Source organism: Lactuca serriola, chromosome 8, assembly GCF_051521515.1.
Source record: "Lactuca serriola cultivar US96UC23 chromosome 8, Lser_US96UC23_V15, whole genome shotgun sequence".
In the NCBI taxonomy this organism is placed as follows: domain Eukaryota; kingdom Viridiplantae; phylum Streptophyta; class Magnoliopsida; order Asterales; family Asteraceae; genus Lactuca; species Lactuca serriola.
Window position 1 is genome coordinate 271,363,697 of NC_136415.1, and position 23,257 is coordinate 271,386,953.

At 33.5% G+C, this 23,257-nt stretch overlaps 1 long non-coding RNA gene across 1 annotated transcript; it reads left to right on the forward strand.

The window, feature by feature from the left end:
* The first annotated feature begins 12,218 nt into the window (after nt 1–12,218).
* LOC145070810 (uncharacterized) lies at nt 12,219–13,687 on the forward strand. Its single transcript, XR_013690081.1, has 3 exons — nt 12,219–12,328; nt 12,928–13,344; nt 13,460–13,687. It is a non-coding gene; the product is annotated as an uncharacterized LOC145070810 (long non-coding RNA).
* The last annotated feature ends 9,570 nt before the right edge of the window (nt 13,688–23,257 follow it).

Below are 23,257 nucleotides of genomic sequence, written 5' to 3' on the forward strand. Positions count from 1 at the left end.
GAAAGCGTTCTAAAAGAAAGAATAAAGGGTTGATATCGGTAATCGGTTGCAAAGCCCAATAATCGTAAGGCCCGACAAAAGCGGCCCAGTAAACAAAGATGTGTCCAAGCAAAATTTCAAATTAACTTAAATTGTCTTTCATTTGTAGCGGCCCAATAAACAAAGATATGTCCTTAAATTCTTATTTCAAAATTTAATTTGAATCCTCTTAAACTTGCATGGTTCATTTTAAAGAGACGATTTTATGGCGATTTTAATCTGACTTGCATGTTTCATTTTAAAGAGACGATTTTATGGCGATTTTAATCCGCACAATATTTGAAATGACCATAATACCCTTAAATGTTTATTTTTCAATTAATCTAATAATGTTTATTAGTATTATTTATAGCTTAAAAATAAAATAACACATATTTCTCTCTTTCTCTATTTCTCTTAGTTAAGATAGAAAATACCACCTCTCTCTCTCTCACACACACATACCTAATCTCATATCTCAACGTTATTTCGCATTGTCTCTCGTCTCTGACAAGGCTTCGACAAGCTCTTCTTTCCCACCACCAACATCATCTTCATCCATGTAGATAGTACTTGGCAGTAGAGGAATCAAAGGAAATACTAGAAATCGAAGCTCGGGATCGAGCGTGTGGCATGTTCGTCATGCAAGTGGGGACCAGTCGAGAGAGAAATGGGGAGGAGGGACCAAATGAATCTTTGAAGATGAAGCCAAAAATTGACTCTAATGCCGATCTGTTTCATGTGCATGCGACGCATATCGTGTGCCCGTCGCACGCTTTTCAAAATTTCAAAATTTACCCTTTTACCCTTAGATTATATTATACCCTAAATACCCTAAAGACTTAATTTTGTTAGGAATTTATGAACAATAAAAGAAAATGTTCATAGGATAAAAGGAAAATTTTTAGCAATAAGAAGATCGGTTGCTAGGATAACAATGGTGCTTGCTATAATAGAGGAAATAAAATATTCCTAGTAAATCAAGATACATAAGGACTCGATTACAACTCCATTATGCGTAGAAAAGGCTTATGCAACCCCCTGGAAGAGCTAAAGAAGCAGATAATAAGTGAATCTCGTTCTGGAGAAGACGTGGCATGATCGGAACAGGAATTCAATTATTCAAGCACAAAGGAATCAGGTCTAGCCTTCCATATCATACGCTTTGAGTACCGAATCACCGTATGCCCTAAATTGGTCGACTCAAAGATCAAGAAGATCAATGCATACCTTTAAGGACTGCTCCTTATGTTAGGAGCGAGGTGCATGCACACCAGCAGAATACCTACGAGAAAGCTAAATATTTAGCCTTCAATCTCAAGGAACCTATGATCCATAATTTAAGAAGAAGTAAGAAAAAGTCCAAAGAACTCAAAAACAAGTGGGGAGGAACCACCAAGGGCTAATCTACTCAACCCTTTTGGAAAGAAAGAAAGGAAAGGAAGCCTCGTAAGAGATCATTCACTCCACCAAGGGGATAATTGGGAAGACTCCCCTTATTCAATAGTTGTGGACTTCGTCATCTGGGAAAATGTGGCAAATTTAGGTTTAGCAATTACAGCAGACGGGGACACATCGCAAGTGCTTGCAGGAGTTAACCAAGGCAGTAAAAGGAAACAATGGGTGTTAGAATAGTGGATTTAAGGGAAAAAGTACCATAAAAGTAATTATGTAATGTTTAAAAAGGATTGGAAATCCTTAATGTTGGGTTGAAGATTTATTCAAGTGTTGCATCTTTGGGCTCGGTTATTTATTTACTTTATTTGTATTCCGGTTTGGGCCTGTCCAACCGAGAGCCCATTATGTTTAGTATATATGTATATGCTTGCATGCATAATTAGGTTAACGATTAATCTAGAGCGTAACGATAGTATTTACAGATTTCTTTGATCGTTCTTGTAACCTACCAATCCTCTACAGTTGATGTTCTTAATCGAGCTCTTCTGAGGATTTTGTTTTAATCATTCGACACGTTTGATTCACTTTTGCCTTGTTCTTATTTTCGTGTTCTTGCTGTTTTATAATTATTTACCTGTTTAAGATCTAATCGATCTTCAAAGATTAACGTTTTAATCTCATCAATTGGTATCAGAGCAGTAGGCTGTGTAATCGATACACATCTTTTCTGTGAAAAGGTTTCAATTAGGGTTTTTCCGCAACTATCGATATTTATTGAGCCGTCATCTCATTATTGACGTATCTTGATATTTATTGTTTTGCCCTAATCTGCTTTATTACAAGTCTGATCTTTGAACAGGTTTTTCGATCATAATGGACGAGTCGCAATCAAATCCTATCAATATTTCCAACAGCATCGGTTCAACCACGAAGATTCCAATCCTATACACCCATGACTATGAAGTATGGGCGCATCACTTCGAAGACTATGTGATAGGATCTGAGGATAATGGGTACCTCATATGGGAAGCCATCATTAATGGACCGTTTTCTCATTCTGCAACGTCCAGGATTATTAAAACTCAAAAGGAGTACAATGATCTGCTAAAGGATGTCAAAGATATTGCACAAAATGAAAAGGACAAATTCCAGTGCAATATCAAGGCTTTAAGGTTGATCAGATTCGCCCTTCAGTCCGACACCTTCAGGTTGGTCAGCTCATGCACGACGGCAAAGGAAGTTTGGGATAGACTTCGCGAACTGTACTCTACAGACGAGGATCTTGAACATTCTATCCAAACCTTGCTCTTATCAGAGTTTGGAGAATTCAGGCAAGGAGCCGAAGAAACAGTGACCCAGACGTTCGATCGCTTCAATCATCTTCTCAGCAGGATGATCAAACATGATATCGAAAGGAAGTTTATCGAGCAGAAGGTTACGTTCTTGAATGGTCTAAGGTCAGAATGGAGAGCTGTGGTGTCAACAGTCAAAGCCCATGAGCAGTTTAAATCATATTCTTTAGCGAAACTGGTGGGTATTCTCAAGTCCCAGGAGAAGATTGTGCTGCAGGAGAAGAACATTGTTTCAAGCCTTGGTTCGTTGGCCCTCCTGTCAAAAATTAAAGCTGTGATAGAGGATGAAGACCTTAACTTGGAGGAGTATGACCTCACGTCTGAGGATTATGCTATGATGGTGTCTAACCCCAAGAGGTTCATAAAGAAGAGATTCCCCAGCAATAAAAACCGAAACTGGCAGGGGAGTTATAGTTCAGAAAAAGTCAACAATGAACCGAAGGTTGAAGAGCCCAAGAAGGAACCGAAGGTGGATGGTGATTCTGGAGTAAGCTGTTACTACTGTGGTGGGAAAAACCACTATGCTAAAGATTGTGTCCTTAAGAAGATGGCTGAAAGGGATGATGAAAAGGATGAGGAAGCTGTGCTGCAGAAAAGGCTGGATGAGATGAGAAAGAAGAAGTCTATCGCTAACCCTTCCATGAATGCTCTTATTGTGCAGGGTTCGGTTGCTGATGACGAGTTCGGTAGCGTGGAAGTTTGGTCTACCGACTCAGAAGACGATGAAGTGAGGAAGCCTACTCATGGAAAGGCTTATGTGGCAAAGGAGGAGAGCAGTGGAGGAAGATGCTTCATGGTGTCTGATGTATCTCAGATGAGGGGATACAACACTGATGGTGGAAGCGATGAACCGAAGGGACTGGAGGACATGTGCTTTACGGCCAAACCACTCAGCCAGCAGTTCAATGAGCTTGATGAACTGATAAAGAAGGTACAATCGGTTTTCATTTCATTTAAAGTACCACAATCCTCATATGAGAAAGAACTAAAAAATGTTAATACAAGAATTTCTCATCTAGATAGTAGCTTAACTCAAACTCGAGTCACCAATTCTAACCTAACTGATCAATTAAGCAGGGTGTCTTCGAAGAGTGAGGAGCGGCGCATGTGGATCAAGTTGAAGGAGTCTGAATTAGTTAAAATAAAAGACGAAAACATTTATTTACAACAAGACAATTTAAAGTTGTTAAAACAGCGGAATGTTTTTTGTTTAATTGCAAAACGTCTATATTCTAATATTACTCAGCTTCACTTGGACTGTGAAATAGGCCAAAAGATCCATCGCATGATTTTGCCCTTCCTTGAGTTTAAGGAGGATGAAATCGATGTTGAAGCCTATAATTGTGAGAGTGTGATATCGTCTGATGATGTCAATCCGACCTACATGTATGGACTGGACAAAATTGAGTCCTTCATTAAATCCAAGGACCACAAGGACATGCTTAAAAACCTTTTGGATGAAAATGATAGACTTAAACTGAGAATCGAAATCATACAAAAATTTGACTCTTTAAACGCCAACGTAAGCTCAGAAAACAAAATTGATGTTGAAAATGCATCTGAGCTTAACGAGGACGACAACATGAGTGAAATTTCTGTAGAGGACACGGTTGACTGCTCAGAATTTGTAAAAAGCGAACCTGAAAACCACAAGAATCTAATTTCTGAAAATTCAGTGGAGTTCGCTCGATTGTCCCAACAAAAGTCCCCGATCTTAGCAGAAAAAGCAGTTGTGTACCAAAAGGTCAGGACCACTCCAAATCAAGTATACAAGGTCACTGGAGTAACCGAACATCAGACGGCTGAACTCACAGCTATTGTAAACGAAGACAATGCTGATGGTTGTGATGAGTACTTCTGGTCAGCTCCGATAGATAATGCAAACGAAACGGTAGGATTATCTGAAAGAACCTCCTGGATGAGTAAAGGTAGATACATACCTGAACCCTTGAATAAGCCAGATAATTTCGATGAGCCAAGCACCAGTGGTACGAAAGACATTCCTCAGGAGAATGAAAGTTCGGCAAAAGAAGACGTTCCCTCTACTTCCTCTGTTCAAAGTGAAACTCCTACAGTTCAAAATGAACCAGCCAAGGAGAAACCGAAAATGAAGGCTAATATTCATCATCAACCGAAGCTGAGGAATAAGAAACGTGAAAGGAACCAAAGATACAGGAAGAATCTCTCAGAAAGGAGGCAATTCTGGCAATCTCAAAATGCATACTTCTCACATCAAGATAAGAATCTGAAGTATGAAAACAATCCTGTCGGAAAGCCTGAGAGCCACTTCAACCGAAAGCAAAGGTTCGGTTCAAAGAACGATTCCAACCGAAAGCAAAGGTTCGGTTCTGAAGTCGAAAGAGATCAAAACTCTAAGGTCAATCCCTCCAATGATCAAAAGCAAAAGGGTCACCTAGAGTCTCCAGCCAAGAAGTCCTCTCAATCTAAACCCACTTCTACTAGTTCATATAATTCTTCTACTCCCACCAATTCATCTCAATCTTGCTCTAAAGCTCATTCTGTTCATTCTCAAAAATCTCATTCGTCAGCTGAACAAAAGGGCAAACAGAAAGTCAATGAATCCAAACCAGAGTCTAAACCGAACTCACCAAATCCTAATAAAATAAAAGTTTTTACCATTAAAAAGAAAGATGAAACAACACTCATAAAATGAACATATCTTGTTGACATCTCTCTTACTGTTCCTGTTCCCATGAAAAGCTCACGTGGACCCAAGAAACTTTGGGTTCCTAAATCTGCTTAATTTTTGCAGGTTATAAGTGACGAGCAGTTCGACGAAGAATGGTACATCGATAGTGGCTGCTCACGTCACATGACAGGGAGGAAAGAGGAGCTCAGGGAATACAGGTCTCTTGCAAATGGTGGCAATGTCAAGTTTGGAAATAACTCTTTCGGCACCATAAAGGGATACGGGATGATAACAAATGGTGACTTTACTATAAGGAAGGTGGCTTATGTGGAAGGACTCCAACACAACCTCATCAGTGTATCTCAGCTTGTTGGAGGTACAGGTCTCAAAGTCTCATTCGATGATGAAGGTTCTGAAATTATTGAGAAAAAGACAAAGAAAGTAATTCTCAAGTCGGAGCGAAAGGGTGAAATGTTTCCTCTAAACCTTAAACCCATCAAAGGAAACCCAGCTATATGCTTGTTATCAAAAGCTCAATCTGACGAAAGCTGGTTGTGGCACCGAAGACTCTCTCATCTCAACTTTAAAGATATCAACCGACTTGTCACTGGAGGTCATGTTAGGGGTCTTCCATTACTCAAGTTCGATAGAGATCATTTGTGTGCTGCATGCGAAATGGGGAAGCAGAGTCGTCAAAGTCATCCATCTGTAATTAACACAAAAGTTGTTGAACCACTCGAATTACTTCATATCGATTTGTGTGGTCCTTCATCTATCGAAAGCATCAGTGGTAGCAAGTATATTCTTGTTATTGCTGATGACTTTTCACGATTTACATGGATGTTCTTTCTAAAGCTCAAATCTGAAGCGACTCATAAGCTGAAAGTGTTCATCAAGCAGATCGAAGTACAGCTCAAGAAGGTCGTTCGCAACATCAGGAGCGACAGTGGTCTGGAATTCAAGAACAAGGAGTTTGAAGAATTTCTAGCAGAAAAGGGAATAAGTCATCTTCCCAAGTAAACAAGACTCACACGTGTCATCGTCCCTAAGGTCGAATGACTCCAACACTCCATCCTTTTGGAGTTGGGCTATGCGTTTCTTGTTGACATGGCCAAGGCGATAATGCCACAAACATGCTTTGTCTAGACTAGTAGACGAATCAATATTCAAAACATTATTTCCAAAATTATCAACAATCATCACAGATTCATAAATCCCATTACAAGGTAATGCATTGAAATAAAAGACACCATTCAAATAAACACTAATAGAACCATTACTATTATAAAAAGAATATCTGAAACCTTGTCTAAACAACCCGTGAAAAAAAATAATGTTTCTTGCCATATCTGGCGAATAACAGCAATTCTATAAATATATTCCTAACCCATTACTCAACACTAAAGAATAAACACCGACTTTGGTCACAGGCGATGATCTTCTGTTTCCCATAATCAGGTTCATCTTCCCATGCTCCATCTCCCTACTTCTTTTTAGGCCCTGCAAATCAGAACAAATGTGGTAACCACATCCTGTATCAAGAACCCATGAAGTAGCAAATGATGAGTTATTAGATTTAATAGAATACATACCTGCAAATGTGGGCTTGATCTTCCCATCTCTTATGTCCTGCAGATATTGTGGGCAGCTTCGCTTCCAGTGGCCCTTTTGGTGGCAATAGAAGCACTCTGCTTTTTTTTGGATCGGAAGAGGGTTTAGCTGGGCCAGCTTTGGTCCCACTTGAGGACGAACCATCACGGGGTTTCCCCTTATGGTGGCTCTTACATGGAGCCTTCCTCTTTTTGCCCTTTCCTTGACCTATTGCCATCATAGGAGCGGGCACAGCTGGGGACGGTGCAACGGATTTGTCTTTGAGGTTGCTCTAAGCAGTCCTCAAGAGTCCTTGGAGCTTGCTCAAGGAGACCTCCTCTTTGTTCATATGGTAGGTCATCCTAAACTGATTGTAGTAGGAGGGCAAGGAGTGGAGGATTATGTCGATAGCCAAATCCTCATCAAACTTAACATTAAGTTTGAGAAGACGATCAACATACCTCTGCATTTTCTGCAAATGAGAGGTTAGGGATTCTCCACTCCCCATCTTAGCGGTGATCATGTTAGTAATGATCTCATAGCGCTCTTGCCTCGCACTCTGGTGATACCTGTCCAGCAAATCCTGATGCATTTCATATGGATACATGTCCTCATAGGACTTTTGGAGTTCGAGGTTCATGGTGGCCAGCATGATGCATTGTACTTTCGTGGCATCACGCTCGTGAGCCTCAAAGGCGGCCAATTCCTCAGGAGTAGCAACATCTGGGATGATCTTCTCAAGCTTTTCATCGAGGACATATTCTTTGTCCTCATAGCGTGTGATCATGCGAATATACCTCATCCACTCGTTGAAGTTTGAACCATCAAATGTCACTTTCTAACACAAGTTCATCAACGAGAATGACCCAGAAACGTTGTTGCTGTTGTTGTTTGCAGACATCTGAAAAGAAAGGAACAAAGTTTGATTAGAAATGAATCCCTAATTAAACACCCAAATGAGAAATTAGGGCTAGGATCCAACAACATTATTTACAACTTAGAAAGGGATGCCGTACTCTAAAAGTAAATAATTTGAATGTAAGTGAATGACGATTCACTAATTCTCACCATGAAAAACGAAAAAGCAATTTAGGTTTTAAATGTATTGAAAACTCCTAGATCTTTGAGATTCATTGAACTTTTCAATGGCATGTTTAAATCTCGATATGCATTTCAAGTTTGCGATTAGGATGCCGAGGATCGCAAACAAATTTGTGAATAACCATGCGAATCAACGTGGTGCACTCAATGTCTCTATCACCTAATCAATGTGCCGGTAAACCACACACGCTACATTGATATATGACAAACATCGAGTCACCCTTCGCTACCAATGTCATCCCCAAATTGATGTGCCGGTTAACCACACACGCTCCATCAACGTTTGACAAGGGTACGAAGTGTAATTCCATGGATTAGCATCGTTTTCACATTTTACCCTAAAGTAACTAGGAATGGGAATTTGTAAAACATGTAGTTACTTTATAATTAACATTATACTTTTAATGAGGAGAGGGTTGCCCTATCCTACCCGTTCGGCTAACGACCCTCCACCAGTCAAGCAAGCGGTAGGTGTGAGTGTACACCCATTAAGCGCCATTTTATAGGCAGCAACCTTATACCCACCTTATAGACCGCCTTCGTGAATGAGGCCTACTAACGGTAAGACTAGCATTTTAAGTTATATATATATATATATATATATATATATATATATATATATATATTGAGCTTGTAATAATATATAATAGTATAGGGTTGAATTTTAAACTTGTAAAATTCTAAGGGTTTGAAATTTAAATTATTCAAAATTAAACTTTTAATTACAAAATTCAAATTTCAAAACTTGAGGGCAAGTTTTGAACTTTTCAAAACATAAGGGATCAAATAACAAATAATTCAAATTAACCAATTAATTTCATAATTATCTATATTTGACCTAATCTTAATTTTAGTCATTAGATAATTACCAAATAATTTCTTTTAAATAATCCATATTTATCACATAAATAACTAATATTTAAAAAGATTTGAAATTATCTATTCTTTTGGCAAGGATAAACACTTAATATAGATAAAATTCGGATTTTAACTTATAAAACAAATTAAGCATCAAGTCCAAGTCTAAAACAGCAGCCAAAACCCGAAAATCCCTCTTTCTGACGAAAAGACTCGCCGAGTCAAGCCTGGACTCGCCGAGTCCAGATACTGACTCGCCGAGTTGAGTCGAGCAGGGACCAAAAAAATCGATTTTCAGCAATTAAAGCAGTTAAGCATCACATACAACTGAAACCAATCACAGCTCTGATACCACTGATGGGTTTTATGCATAAGAAACATTCATATGTGCTCATACAAACCCTAATGCTTGGATCTAGGTTTCACTATTGAACATGCTTTGATTCCAAGTCTTACAAACCCTAATCTAGCATATAAACAACAAAATTAACATATAGAATCAGATCTAGATGTTTACCTCTTTGATTGTTGGCTTAGATCTTCTCTTTTTCTTTTACTTGAGCCTAGAGTCACAAATGCAACTCCTCTAATGGTTCACAAATCCCATAAGCAAGAAGGCAATATGAGAGAGGGAGAGAGAGGCTAGAATTCGGCCTAGGGTACTCTTAGAATCAAGTGGTAGCCGAATTCATGCCCTAGGGGTCATATTTATACTTACAGGTTACTAGGGTTTCAGTCTAAACCCTAATGGACTACTTAGCCACCAAGCAGCCCATGGAACCTTCTGGAATAAGGCCCTTGGACGAAAATATGATGGTTACCCATCATAATTTCGTTCCCCCTTAAGCCCATTAGATTCCTTAACCTAAAACTCAACTATCATACATTTGACAGTTTATGCCCCTTTATTCAATTAATCTCTTTTGACCACCAAATTAATTCCTAATTAATTTATGACCAATACTAATTAAATAAATATGATTTCTCCTTTAATATATTATTCTTATAATATATTAATAAATCATAATACTCTCTCTTTCTCCTTAAATTACCTTGTCAATTTGCTTTGGAGAAGGCAACCCAAAAGGACCATGCACAACCGGTTCAAGTACATACCAAATATAGTTACGGGCTTAGACACTATTCCAACAAAAGAATCTCTAAATATTATTAAAAGAGAACCTTAAATTCTAAAATGAAGAAATAAGGACCGTTGATTACGTTTTCCTGTTTTGATCTCCACCTTCGGATGGTTTTGCTGACATCATCTAAACCAATATTTGCACGCGCCTCAGATTGTAGCCTCCTTACATTTCATTCCTAAGGCTAACAGGTATACAATCAACGAAGCGGACCGTGGTCTAGTTGGCCACGAACCACGGACGTGCACACCGTCCCGGTCGTTCGTGGTCGACCGTGGTCGTTGCAAGATGTGGTCGGGACAACGAATTGAAACGAGGATTGCTATTGGTTGTTTATTTTTGAGCCGTTGAACGGCTATTTTGCCGTTTCTTTTTTTTTTTTCAAACTCAATTATAAAAACTCAATTATAAAAACTCAATACCAAAACACATACACATACATACACATTCTACACTCAATTACACCTATGGATCCCTCGATAAATATGAAATTTTTAAAAAGTTTTGACTCGGATGACGACGTAGAATTCGTCGAGACATTCTTCAATGTTGTGCAACACGTTCACGCCGAAGAAAGTTCGAATGCAGCGCGTACAAGGGCGGTCGTCAATCGTGATCGCCAAGCCGCACACGACTTATTGGTACGTGATTACTTTGCCGATAATTGTCTTTATAATGACGACTCGTTCGAACGTCGTTTTCGTCTGAATAAGGCTATATTTTTACGTATTAGTAATGCTTTAGAATCTCGTTATGATTTTTTCAAACAAAAACCCGACGCTAGAGGAAGAATGGGTTTTAGTAGTATACAAAAATGTGCGGCTGCTCTTAGGTATTTGGGATACGGTATAGCATTTGATGCATCTCACGAATACTTGAAAATATCCGAGAGGACCGCGGTTGAATGTGTAGATTGGTTTTCTGCATGTGTTTATGAGGTTTTTCACGAAGAATATTTGCGTAAACCTACTCAACGTGATATTGAGAGATTATATTCGGCTCATGAAGAGAGGCATGGATTTCCCGGTATGCTTGGCAGTCTAGATTGTACGCATGTGGCTTGGGAAAAATGTCCAACTGCATGGCGTGGTCAGTTCACTCGAGGAGATATAGGTGAACCAACTATCATCCTAGAAGCTGTTGCATCTCAAGATTTGTGGATATGGCATGCCTTTTTTGGAGTAGCGGGGTCTAACAACGACCTTAATGTTCTTGGTCAGTCTCCACTTTTCAACGATATTTGGACCGGCAAAGCACCTGATATGACGTTCACGGTAAACGGGCACGCGTACAAATATGGTTACTACCTTGGTGATGGGATATACCCGGATTATTCTACATTGATGAAGGCATACTCAGTTCCTCGAAGTGAAAAAACAAAATTGTTTACAAAAAAACAGGAATCAGCGAGAAAGGATATCGAGAGGGCATTTGGAGTCCTTAAGCAAACATGGCATGTAGTGAAATATGCTACACGACTTTGGGATAAAGAAAGAATTAAGCGAATGGTGCTAGCATGTATTATAATGCATAATATGATTATTGAAGATGAAGGTCGAGCGATTTGCACGTATGATCCGAACGACGTTGTCGTTCCAATTGAGGAGTTCGTACCCGGAACGAATGCTTTTTTGGAGCGAGTTGTCGAAATTCATAACAGTGAAACGTGTTTCAATCTTCGAGAAGATGTCGCGGAACATTTGTACCAACATAACATGAACGACGATTAGGATTTTTATATGTATGTTTGTTCGTTTTCTTATTAATGTAATGTTTGTTTTCTAGATTAACTAAGTAATGTAGTTTAAAATTGTTATTTTATTTTTATAATTAATGAAAAAATAGTTTTAAAAAAATAAATGCTTTTTACTTTTAAAAATTGTAATTTTATTTTAATTTTTGGATTAAAAAAAAAGTAATGTTATTGTATTTTTGAATTAAAAAAAAGTTATTTTATTGTATTTTTGAATTAAAAAAATAATAAAAATAATGATGTGGAGTCGTGTGTTAGTGGTAAGTATCCCATGTTAGTTGTAATGGAATGTGGTGCTGATGTGGCATATGTGGTGGGTATAACGGATGGTCAACTCAGCAACAGTGTATATCGACTGAGACTCGTTAACCCTAATTCGGCTCCCCCATTGCAACACGACACCAGCCATTCCTTCTCTGTCGACGAAGCCTATCATTCAATGATTCAATCGGTACTCTTCTTACAGGTAATATATTTGAAAAATTCAAATCCTCCCCAAGTTTAATATTGTAATTTGTGCACAGACGATCCTATATATTTGCAAAATCAACAAGACATATATTCTTAATTATTATATTTATTTACATCCATGGAAACCCAATAGCTTCATTTTCTCGATCAACCATTTGCATTCACTAATTTTTATCTTTGCCTCTGTTGGATCCGATGAAGATGGTGTGTGCTTTCTCTCTTTTTTTTTTTTTTTTTTTTTTTTTTTTTTTTTTTTTTCTCTCTCTCTACTATATACACACTCATCTTTAAAACATGGTCTTACTTAAAGGATATACTGGTAATTGAAAGCTTTTGAGAAAGAATGGAATATCAATTATTGAATGCCCTAAAGGTGTTCGATGTAATGTCTACATAGGTTATATCTCTGATTGTATTATGTTTTCAATCGCCATATGATTGGTTATTATTCATGGCTATTAGCAATCCAGAAAATGCCAAAATAATGTACAATTTTGCATCATATTTATTACAGTTGAAACCGATGATTTTAGGCTTATTTTATAACCCAATTCGATTGTTCCATGAATGAATTTTAGAAATTATTATGTGCAGTCAATAAGACGCTGAAAGATACAAGTGTCATGTACAGCATATTTACCAGCCCTTTCCATTGAGGTAAATTTTTAATTGTAATTCTAATTTCATGAATGCAAATGATACATATTCATGGATATTCATTCTTTTTTTCTTATAAAAGATGATAACATCGGTTTATATTTGAAGTTCTATATCATCCAAAATCTAACCAAAATATGATATTTCCTAATATGCCCTTCCTTCTCTGCTTGGTATATTTAATGTCAATTACTAACTTTTGAAAGTGTGTTTGGGTTTCGTTCCTAGAATCTTTGTTGGGTTATTACAGAAACCTAAGATTTGGTGATAGAAAACTTGAATTTGATGTTGCCCTCTAGGTGTTTGATAAAATGCCCATGAGAAGTTCTTTTTCATATTAAACACTGTTACACGGTATGTTTTACTTGCTTTGCTCCTTCATTATTTATTCCAAAAAAATCCATGAGTTAGTATTTCTTTTTCTATTAATTTTAAATGCAAGTAACTAATATCCAAAATTCCAATGTAGAGAAACTGTAGGTAGACAGTGAAGACATTAGGATGTTGGAAGATTGAAGAGTTTGAACTCCATCTCAAACTTTTGGGCATGGATGTTTGAAAAATATTAATTGCTTCCTTAGAGCTTCGTGTTTGTAAGTTTGGACTCTAATCAAAAGACGACAATTTTTAAGTAATTTTGACTATTTGATCACTCAATTATATCTCAACTCTTAAAAATGTTATTATTTTTATTTAATTTTGCGGTTGTTTCTCTCAAAATCATGTCATTTTCTCTATTAATATATAAATTGAATCTAACATCAATGCACCAGTTCCTTAATCAAAGTGGGTGCATGATGTTAATGCTATTTTTTTTAAATGATGGTAAATTTGATTAATATTATTATGTAGTGCACGATAAGTTTATTCATTTTTAACAAGGATTTATCATATGTTGGCCTTTATGTTCCTAAGTATATGTTACGAAGTTTAATACATGTATTGGTTTTTCTTGGAATAATATATTTCTACTTCAAATGGTTAAAATAGTTTAATATATTATTTCAAATAGTTTTTTGCCCAATATTTAAGTGATATCTCAATCTACAAATCAAGTTGTTATAAGTTATAATGAATCTTTTGTTGTTTTTTATTTAAATTAATATGTTTGATACTCTGCATATAACCATGTGATTGAGGTTTAACTCGAATTCAAGTTAGAGCCAAGTTTGTATGGTGCGAATTTTGATACGATTTTAGTTGAAATACTTAAGTTGATTTTAAGCTATAATCTCCCAGATTCAATTGATTAGAATTCATTATTAAATGAGGTTGAAGGTACAATGAGTTTACATTTTTGCATATCACCATTATTATAAAGTAAATTTCAACTCTTTATAAATTAAAGAATATAATGTAAGCAGTTTTGTTGGGATAATATTTTGCAACCAGACATGAGGAGTAGAAAAAACTTAAATGCACTTTAGTCATTTCGGTCCTTTCAATAAGGTTAAAGAAAAGATAAGTTGTGTTTTGTTCATTTTAAACGTCGATTAAAGGTACAAAAGAATGCATTTTGACCATTTTCTATATTTTGACCAAGTAAGTCGATTTTTGTCAAAATAACCATTTTGGTCATTTTGCTCATTTCAACCATGCAAAATATATATTCTGGTCATTTTAAACTCACATTCACCATAAAAAATAATGTATTTGGACCATTTTTGTCATTTTTACCATTCAAATCAACTTTTGTTATTTTGGTCATTTCAATCGGTCAAAACAATTAGAAGTCGGGAAGTATACTTTATTTATTTATTTATTTTTTTATTAAACCATTATAATTAAAAAAACATAAATAAAAAGCCAGCCAAGACACCAGAAGTGGCAACATTCATATAGAACCCAAAACGGTACCAAGGGCAAAAAGGTCAATGTTTGCCACTAGGCTTGAAAGCACCTGCAAAGCGATGGTGCGGATATTGAAATATTTTATCATGTATCTTTGTTAAATGCACCAAATAACAACTTATTGTCATATATTTATTTATATATTATTCTACTTTCATTTCTTCCTATTATAATATTATACTTTAAAAAGTGCAATTTTGTAACGGATAAAAATGATTTGTTTAAGTAATATTTGAGAATATAATAAGTTTCTTTGTTTTTTTAAACAAGTTTCCAGTTTTAATTTTTAAGGACGGATCCAAAGCAATATGTTCGCCATATATATTTCTCATTAATGCCTTTAGTACTATTTTGTTATTTAGTATGCTTTTAGTAAAAAAAAATTGCATTGCTAATATGTCTTCCTGTTATAAGGCAAAATGCAATTTTATTTTTCTTATTAAGATACCTACCAAGTACATTGAAATATCTTCCTAGGATATATCTATTAATCACATTATGAATGGTAAACTTTTTAACTTTTTTTTTTTTTTTTTTTTTTTTTTTTTTTTTTTTTTTACTTTTGACATTAATAGTGTCTTGATTTAGAAAGTTAGAACTTGATTGCAGTGTAAGAAATAGCAACGTATTTTAATTTTATATCATTATAATCTCACTATTTTCTTATTAAGGAATTATTCTTTAACAAATATTCAATTTAAAATTTTACCTATATAAAATTTTCAAAGTATATTGCCATTTTTTGCATTCAGTTCATAGTAAAAATGACTGGTGGTTTGAAATGCTATTCTTGCTTCTTGATTATTTTTAACATAAGTCTAATGCTTTGAGCTTCTTCCTTAGTTGCTTCATACTCATACGGAACAAATTAAAGAATGATGTTATAGAAAAAGATAAAACCAATGTATTGGTTTTAGTTTAAGGCTTATTCGCGGTGGGAATCCTTCAATGAGATTATTTATATATATCACATGAAGTTAACTCCGATTGATAAAATAATCTCCTTCTATTTTCAACGGAGACAGTTCCTTATAGTTGTTTGTTTTGTTGTGACCATTAAAAAAAGCCAAGAATATTCATTATTAAATTTTGGATTATACTTGCGTAGACCTGTCTTCACTCATGATTAAATATATGTCGCTATTTCTCGCGTCACATGTTATAAAGGCTTGAAGGTATTCAGATGTGATGAGGAAAGTCATCCAACTAATAAACAAAAATTGTTGTTTACAAAGAGGTATTTCAACGATTATATATATTCAAACATTTCATTGTACTTTTTTAGATATTTCAATGTTATCAATAACGCAAAGTCTATTTTTGTTACATTATCTTTTTTTTATTGTTCCAATATTTTATACTTTTATATGTATTCTTTTTATACGTTTTCCCGCGTTTTACGTGGGTCATAATCTAGTTAGAAGTAGAACTAAAGAGGAAATTTAGTTTTCCCAATAAAAAGGAAAATGGTCGATCCCTGAGTAAAAATCCGGTCTCCCCTAATAAGATTACCCTAAGGTCCGAATTTCAGGACGAAATTCCTAAAACAGAGGGAGAATGTGATAACCATAAAATTTCCGTCAACAATCGTCACTAGTATTTGCATCGACAAATGGTAATAATAAAGTTTCTAATATTTCGAGAAAATATGATCTGATATGCTACGATTTTTATGTAAGAAAAAGGTTAATAGGGTCAAAAATGAGTGACCAAAAAGTTATATCGCTATTAATAATGGTTAGAGTTTTGGAAAGTACACAGTAACGTAATCCCAAGGATATAAAGTTTGTAAAAATCTGACTGCGATTAGAGGAATTATGATTTTATAAAAAGTAAAAATCAAACGTGTTACTAACATAATCAACGTCAAAATAGTATAAATAAATCAATTGAGTTTTGCCTAAAATCGTTAAAGAAAAATCGTAGTACTTCGACAGATAAGAACTTAGAAATGTAAAAGGTCAAAAACGAAATTTGTATAAAGAAGATACGACTTTTGGAAAAATATAAAATACGGGTTAAAAATAAAAGTTCAATTTTGGCAACGCAACCATAAAGAAAGTAGTAATACTAGTAAAAAGCTATCATACATACTTATAAAGCTAACATTTTTTCTTGAATCTCATGCATTTGAAACCCCCATTCTTTTTTCCTTTCACCACATTCATTTGAAACTCCCATGACTTTTCAATTTCTTTATAATAATAATAATTATGATTTGTTAATTAGGTTAAATAAATATCAAATCTAAAGTGTAATCATATATAAACTAAATTTCAATATTAAAATAATATCTTTACTTCTACTTATAAAATTATGTTTTTTGTAACTTTTAACATATTATACTTAATTTATTAGTTTTAATATATTGTTGGATGTAAACCATTATCATTTTAAATGTATAATTTTTGAACAATTTCTATAAAATACTTAAATTATTAATTAAAATATAACAATATAGGCTCAACTTAAATATAAATTTTATTTAACTTAAACAACCCAAAAACTATTTTTTAAATAGTTAAAAGTGATAAATTATAGTGTCTTTCTAATAATGATTGTAAGTTGGTTAATAAGGTTAAATAAATACCAAACCTAAAGTGTAATCATAAATAGACTAAATTTCAATTTTAAAATAATATATTTACTTCTATTTATAAAGTTATGTCTTTAAATTTTAACATATTATACTTAATTTATTAGATTTAAAATGTTGTTGCATGTAAACCATTATTAGTTTAAAGCTACAACTTTTGAACAATTTGGACAAAATACTTAATTTGTTAATTTAAATATAACATTTCAATGTCAACTTAAATATAAATTTCAGTTCCACTAAAAAAACCAAATAATATTTTATAAATAGTTAAAAGTGATAAATTATAGTGATAAATGGAAAAACTAAATTGTAATATCAGTTTAACTAAAATATTTCCTAAATATATTTTTATAATCGTTAAAAATTTTCAAATAAGTAGCTTAAAATAACTTATAATAACAATAGTTAAAAATAACTCTATATAAATGATTATATTGTTACCTTTAAAATCAAAAAATAATGTTTGATGTTTTAAATAATTATAATGATAAAAATTAAAACATTAAGCAAATAAATTTTAAAAAATTAGTTAACAATAACAACAACTATAAATAATATTAAACCATATATAATATTTAATTTTATTGATGTGTAACTCGCGAGTAGAAGTCATTCAAGCGATTGAGATTATGACGTTATAATAGATGTATATATTATCATATAATTCAAAATAATCAATATATTATATCAAATTAATATACAAATTATTATATCAAATTTAAAAACAATTTTATATTTAAAAAATATAAATTTGTAAAGACTTCAACTATATAGGTGTTTCTGTGCATTACAATGTCAACTTAAATATAAATTTCAGTTCCATTTAAAAAACTAAAGAATATTTTGTAAATAGTTAAAAGTGATAAATTGTAGTGATAAAAGCAAAAACTAAATTATAATCTCAATTTAACTAAAATATTTCTTAAATATGTTTTAATAATCGTTAAAAGTTTCCAAATAAGTAGCTTAAAATAACTTACAATAACAATAGTTAAAAACAACTCTATATAAATGATTATATTGTTGCCTTTAAAATAAAAAACAATGTTTGATGTTTTAAATAATTATAATGATAGAAATTAAAACATTAAGCAAATAAATTTTAAAAAATTAATTAACAATAAAAACAACTATAAATAACATCAAATCATATATTATATTTAATGTTATTCATGTATAACTCGCGGGTAGAAGTCATTTAAACGATTGAGATTATGAAGTTACAATAAATGTATATATTATCATATAATTCAAATATAATCAATAAATTATATCAATTTAGTATATACAAATTATTGTATCAAATTTAACAACAACGTTATTGTTATATTTAAAAAAAAACATATATTTGTAAAGACATCAACTATATAGGTGTTTCTGTGCAACGCGCGGGCATTCGCCTAGTAAAAATATATAAAGAGGGTAAGAAATAAGATTCATATAAAGAAGATATAATTTTTTATAAAAGATTTAGCGATGCATGCCAAATGCGCTCATGCTCGACGCTCATGTATGACACCCATATTCGTCGAGATTGGAGAAACGCGGACCACCAAAAGAGTGACACGTGGCAAGCCTTGGATGGAGCCACGAGTCGACTACATGACGCGCATGAACTGCGTCGCGTACATAAGCACTATAAATAAAGATGTTCACTTTCTGAATTCTTCACATCCAAATCTCCCTCTCTCTCTCTCTCTCTCGATATATCTCAAAAACCTTCCCAAATGGTACTACACTTCGGATACAGTCGCAAGGATCCCCGATCTCGCTACTAAAATGAGTTCACGACCCCATTTACTATTTTAAAGGTTTTTAGGGGGTACATGCTTATCAAATTGTTATATATATATATATATATATATATATATATATATATATATATATACACACACAGAGAGAGAGAGAGAGAGAGAGAGAGAGTTAGGTTCATATATAAACTCTAATTATTGTGTGAACATGTGACCGATTCCTGACCAATCAACACTCGAGGGTAATTTCGGAACTTTACATAAATTTATTTTAGTAACCCAAAATAAAATCCAAAATTATGGATACTTCCCTTAATAGGGGATCGGTTAATTTCTTGCCTTAATTTGCCTATTCACCATATTCACCTCGATCCCAGGAAGAAACCAGTAGGAAAAATCACCCCCTAAATATTAATGTTGTTTGTGTCGATCGACCCCTACCTCGTCTGTTGCTCCACCACCAACATTACCCACTTCCACAAAATCACCACCTTCAGAACACACCGAAACTTAGATTATCATCTCCTTCCCCATTTTTTTTTCTTTTACCATATATCTGCAAATCGAAGAGATTGAGAAGGATCTCCATCTCCATCGCCTTCTCTCCACGTCAGGCTACAATCGCCACCCGATCAACATAGTCTCCTTAGAGAAGACACATTTGGGGTAGATATGATCCAGTCTCCACTTCTTTTTTCTACATTTCCTGTACATCGATGTTGGTTCTCTATCTCTTTAGAAAACAATTCAACAGATTTCGAGTCGAACCGGGGGTATGCTTAATCTGTCATATCTTACTCTTTTATATTAGGTAAATCATTAATGTCTATCAAATTTCTTTCTCTTTTGTTGTATATAGCTGGGGTTTCCCTCAAATTCTCAAATCCTAGGCTCGTTAATTTACAAATCATTGAGTTTAAGTGCTTATGTGATTTTTAATGGTATAATGATATCTACTACAATGTGGATCTTTCTATCTTAATTACTTTTGCTATGATTTATTGTAATTTTCATATGTCTTGTATGTGTTTGATGAAATGTCATAGAGAAATATGTTTACATACTTACATACTCAACTATTACAAGTTGTCATACTGTAATTTAGTAGTAATATGTGCGTCTAACTACCTTTTTCTTGATATGGGATTTATTTTGTTACTATAGAAATACAAAATTGACAATTTGTGTGGTGAATCTTATGAGTATACAGACTCTAATTAGTTCATACACATATAAATATTGGAGTTTTACATTGAAAGTTTAGTGTTTCATTATATTTTTCCTTTTTTCATTCTTTGTCATCTGAATGATACTTTATCTAGTTGTTAGTAACCTTTTGTTTACTGATTTTTCGTGTCTTGGTTTTATGGATGTTTGCATATGCAGATGCCACGATGTCAAAGTAACATGGAATGATGTGAAATTGCAACAAGTAAAAAAAACAGAAATTAATGAAGCCATAGAATTCTGGGAAGAAGAAGATATAAATTGAAATGATGTAATGATGAACAATATCTTATTCCCGGGAATCTCCCTCTCTCACTAGTACTTACCATTTTCCAATTACAAACCAAAAAAAAAATAATGTAACAAGCACAGTAATGAGATCCTCCTTCCTTTTTATGATTCTCTCTCATCAAGTCACATTTTAGCCATTTTCTTTAATTTTCTTTTTTACCCTCGAGGAGTAAACATGCAAAACTCTTGGCTTACCCACTTTGGTCTCAATATTTTATGGACCTGTATCAAAAATGCTAAATCAATGGAGAAAGATACCTCCCCTACTTGAGTTCTATGATTAACAGACACCTCTGGTTTAAGAAGGCCGTGGAGAGAAACATCATTGCCTAAATAAGCAACAAAAAATCCATCATATAATTATCGTACATCCGAATGAATTGAGAGCTTGACATCACCAGGACCTTCTCTAAAAAGAAACCAAATAAAATTGAGGAACAAATAGGGCCAAGTCCTCTGAGGAGGTCTGATACTAGTAAGAAGTGTCTTCAAGGGGATTGAATTCTTCAAGAATTTTATTCTTCAACTATTCTTCAAGAATTCTTGAATTCTTCAAGAATTCTTCGGTTTGTATAAAAAGTTTATGCAGTTATGGATCTGGAAATCATTTTTTATTCTTCAATTATTCAGTAATACTTGACTTTTTAAAGAGCATTCTTTAAGAATGCTTGAATTCTTCAAGAATTGTAAATTGTATTTGGTTGAAATTTCTTATACAAGTTATATATCTTATTCTCAAAGAATGTAATTTTTGTAATTGATGTAAATTTTTTGAGTACTGTGTAAAAAAGTGTTGTATATTCTTTAAAAATATGTCATAGCCAAATAAATTCTCTGTGTAATTAAAATCAATTAAAACTGAATGTTGCATATTCTGTAAAAGCACCACATTTTCTTTAAAAACACTACATTCTATAAGAATGCTTTGTGCAATTAAAATTCATTAAAATCATATTAGAATTGAAATTGGAATAGAATAAAACGTGATAAGAAAAATCAGTCAAACATATATCCTTAATTAAAATCCTCCATTCCTAATTTGTTTATCATCAAAAAGTCTAATTTACCCTTATGATGGTTTCAATATAGAAAATAATTAATTTTTTCCATTTAATTTCAATAATGCCATTGATGATCCTAACCCTCCATTCTTTTAATCTGATGGATACAATTTGTTCATACATTCACACTATAATTATAATTCACATTTAATCCTAACCCTATATATATATATATATATATATATATATATATATATAAGAGAGAGAGAGAGAGAGAGAGAGAGAGAGAGAGAGAGAAAAGAGAAAGAGAGTCAGGTTCTTTTGAGAACCAAAAGATTTGTAAGAAGTTGCCAACTCATAATCAACTCATCATTTTTCAACAGCAAAACACAACAATCTTTTCCAAATAATGTGTCTAAGCCATATCTATGCAAAAAAAAAAGATTTGACAGGGTTTTTTTTTTGTTTTCTTTTGTATAACTGTTGATTTTGACAGGTTTTTTTTGTTTTCTTTTGTATAACTGCTGATGAGCACAATCAACAGTTATGCAGACTGTTGATGAGCACAATCAGCAGTCCATATGGCTGTTGATCGTGCACATCCGCAGTCCATATGACTGCTGATTGTGCATACATATAAATTTCGAAAAAAAAATTGTCAAATCTTTTTTTTAGTCTAGATATGACTTAGATGCACCATTTGGAAAAGATTTATATATTTTGTTTTGAAAAATGTTGATTTGATTATGAGTTCGCAAGTTCATATGCTTTTTGTGGTTTGCATAATAACTTAGCTATATATATATATATATATATATATATATATATATATGTGTGTGTGTGTGTGTGTGTGTGTGTGTGTGTGTGTGCACATACACACACAAGATAATTATGATATATAAAAACTATAAGTATCAAATATAAAGTAAAAGATTTATATTGTGATAGTTATAGGAAATTACTAAGTAAGAAATTTAAAAGAAAGAAGACCTAAGGTTGATTAGTTACTGATATATTATTATTCATTCTTAGCCTGATTAAATTCGGCTACCCCAAACCTATAAACGTTAATCTTGCGAAAGCCAAAATGATATGTATAGATCTGTACGAGGTTTGACATCCCCACCTGTGATTGCTCGTGACAATACCGACATGATAACTTTCTTTATATAAGTTTTATTCAACGTCTGATGAAGGGTCGTGCGGGAGAAATTATTAGTCTACAATTTCGATTATGGGGGCTCATGGTAATAATTCTGATAACCTTAGAGATCCGATTACCTAGAGGGACGCTTTCAAGTAGTTAATAAAATAAGTTAGGATATAATAATCGTAAGATATGATTGCTAAAATATCCTAAAAAGATAGTACGATAGGATTGGTAAAATATCCTTTGAAGATAATAAGATAGGTTCGGTAAAACATCCTAAAAAGATAGGAAGATAAAATTAGTAAAATATCCTATAAGTATAGCAAGTTAAGATTAGTAAAATACCTCATAAAATTAGTAAGTTATAACTGATAAGATATCATTGGAATATATATTA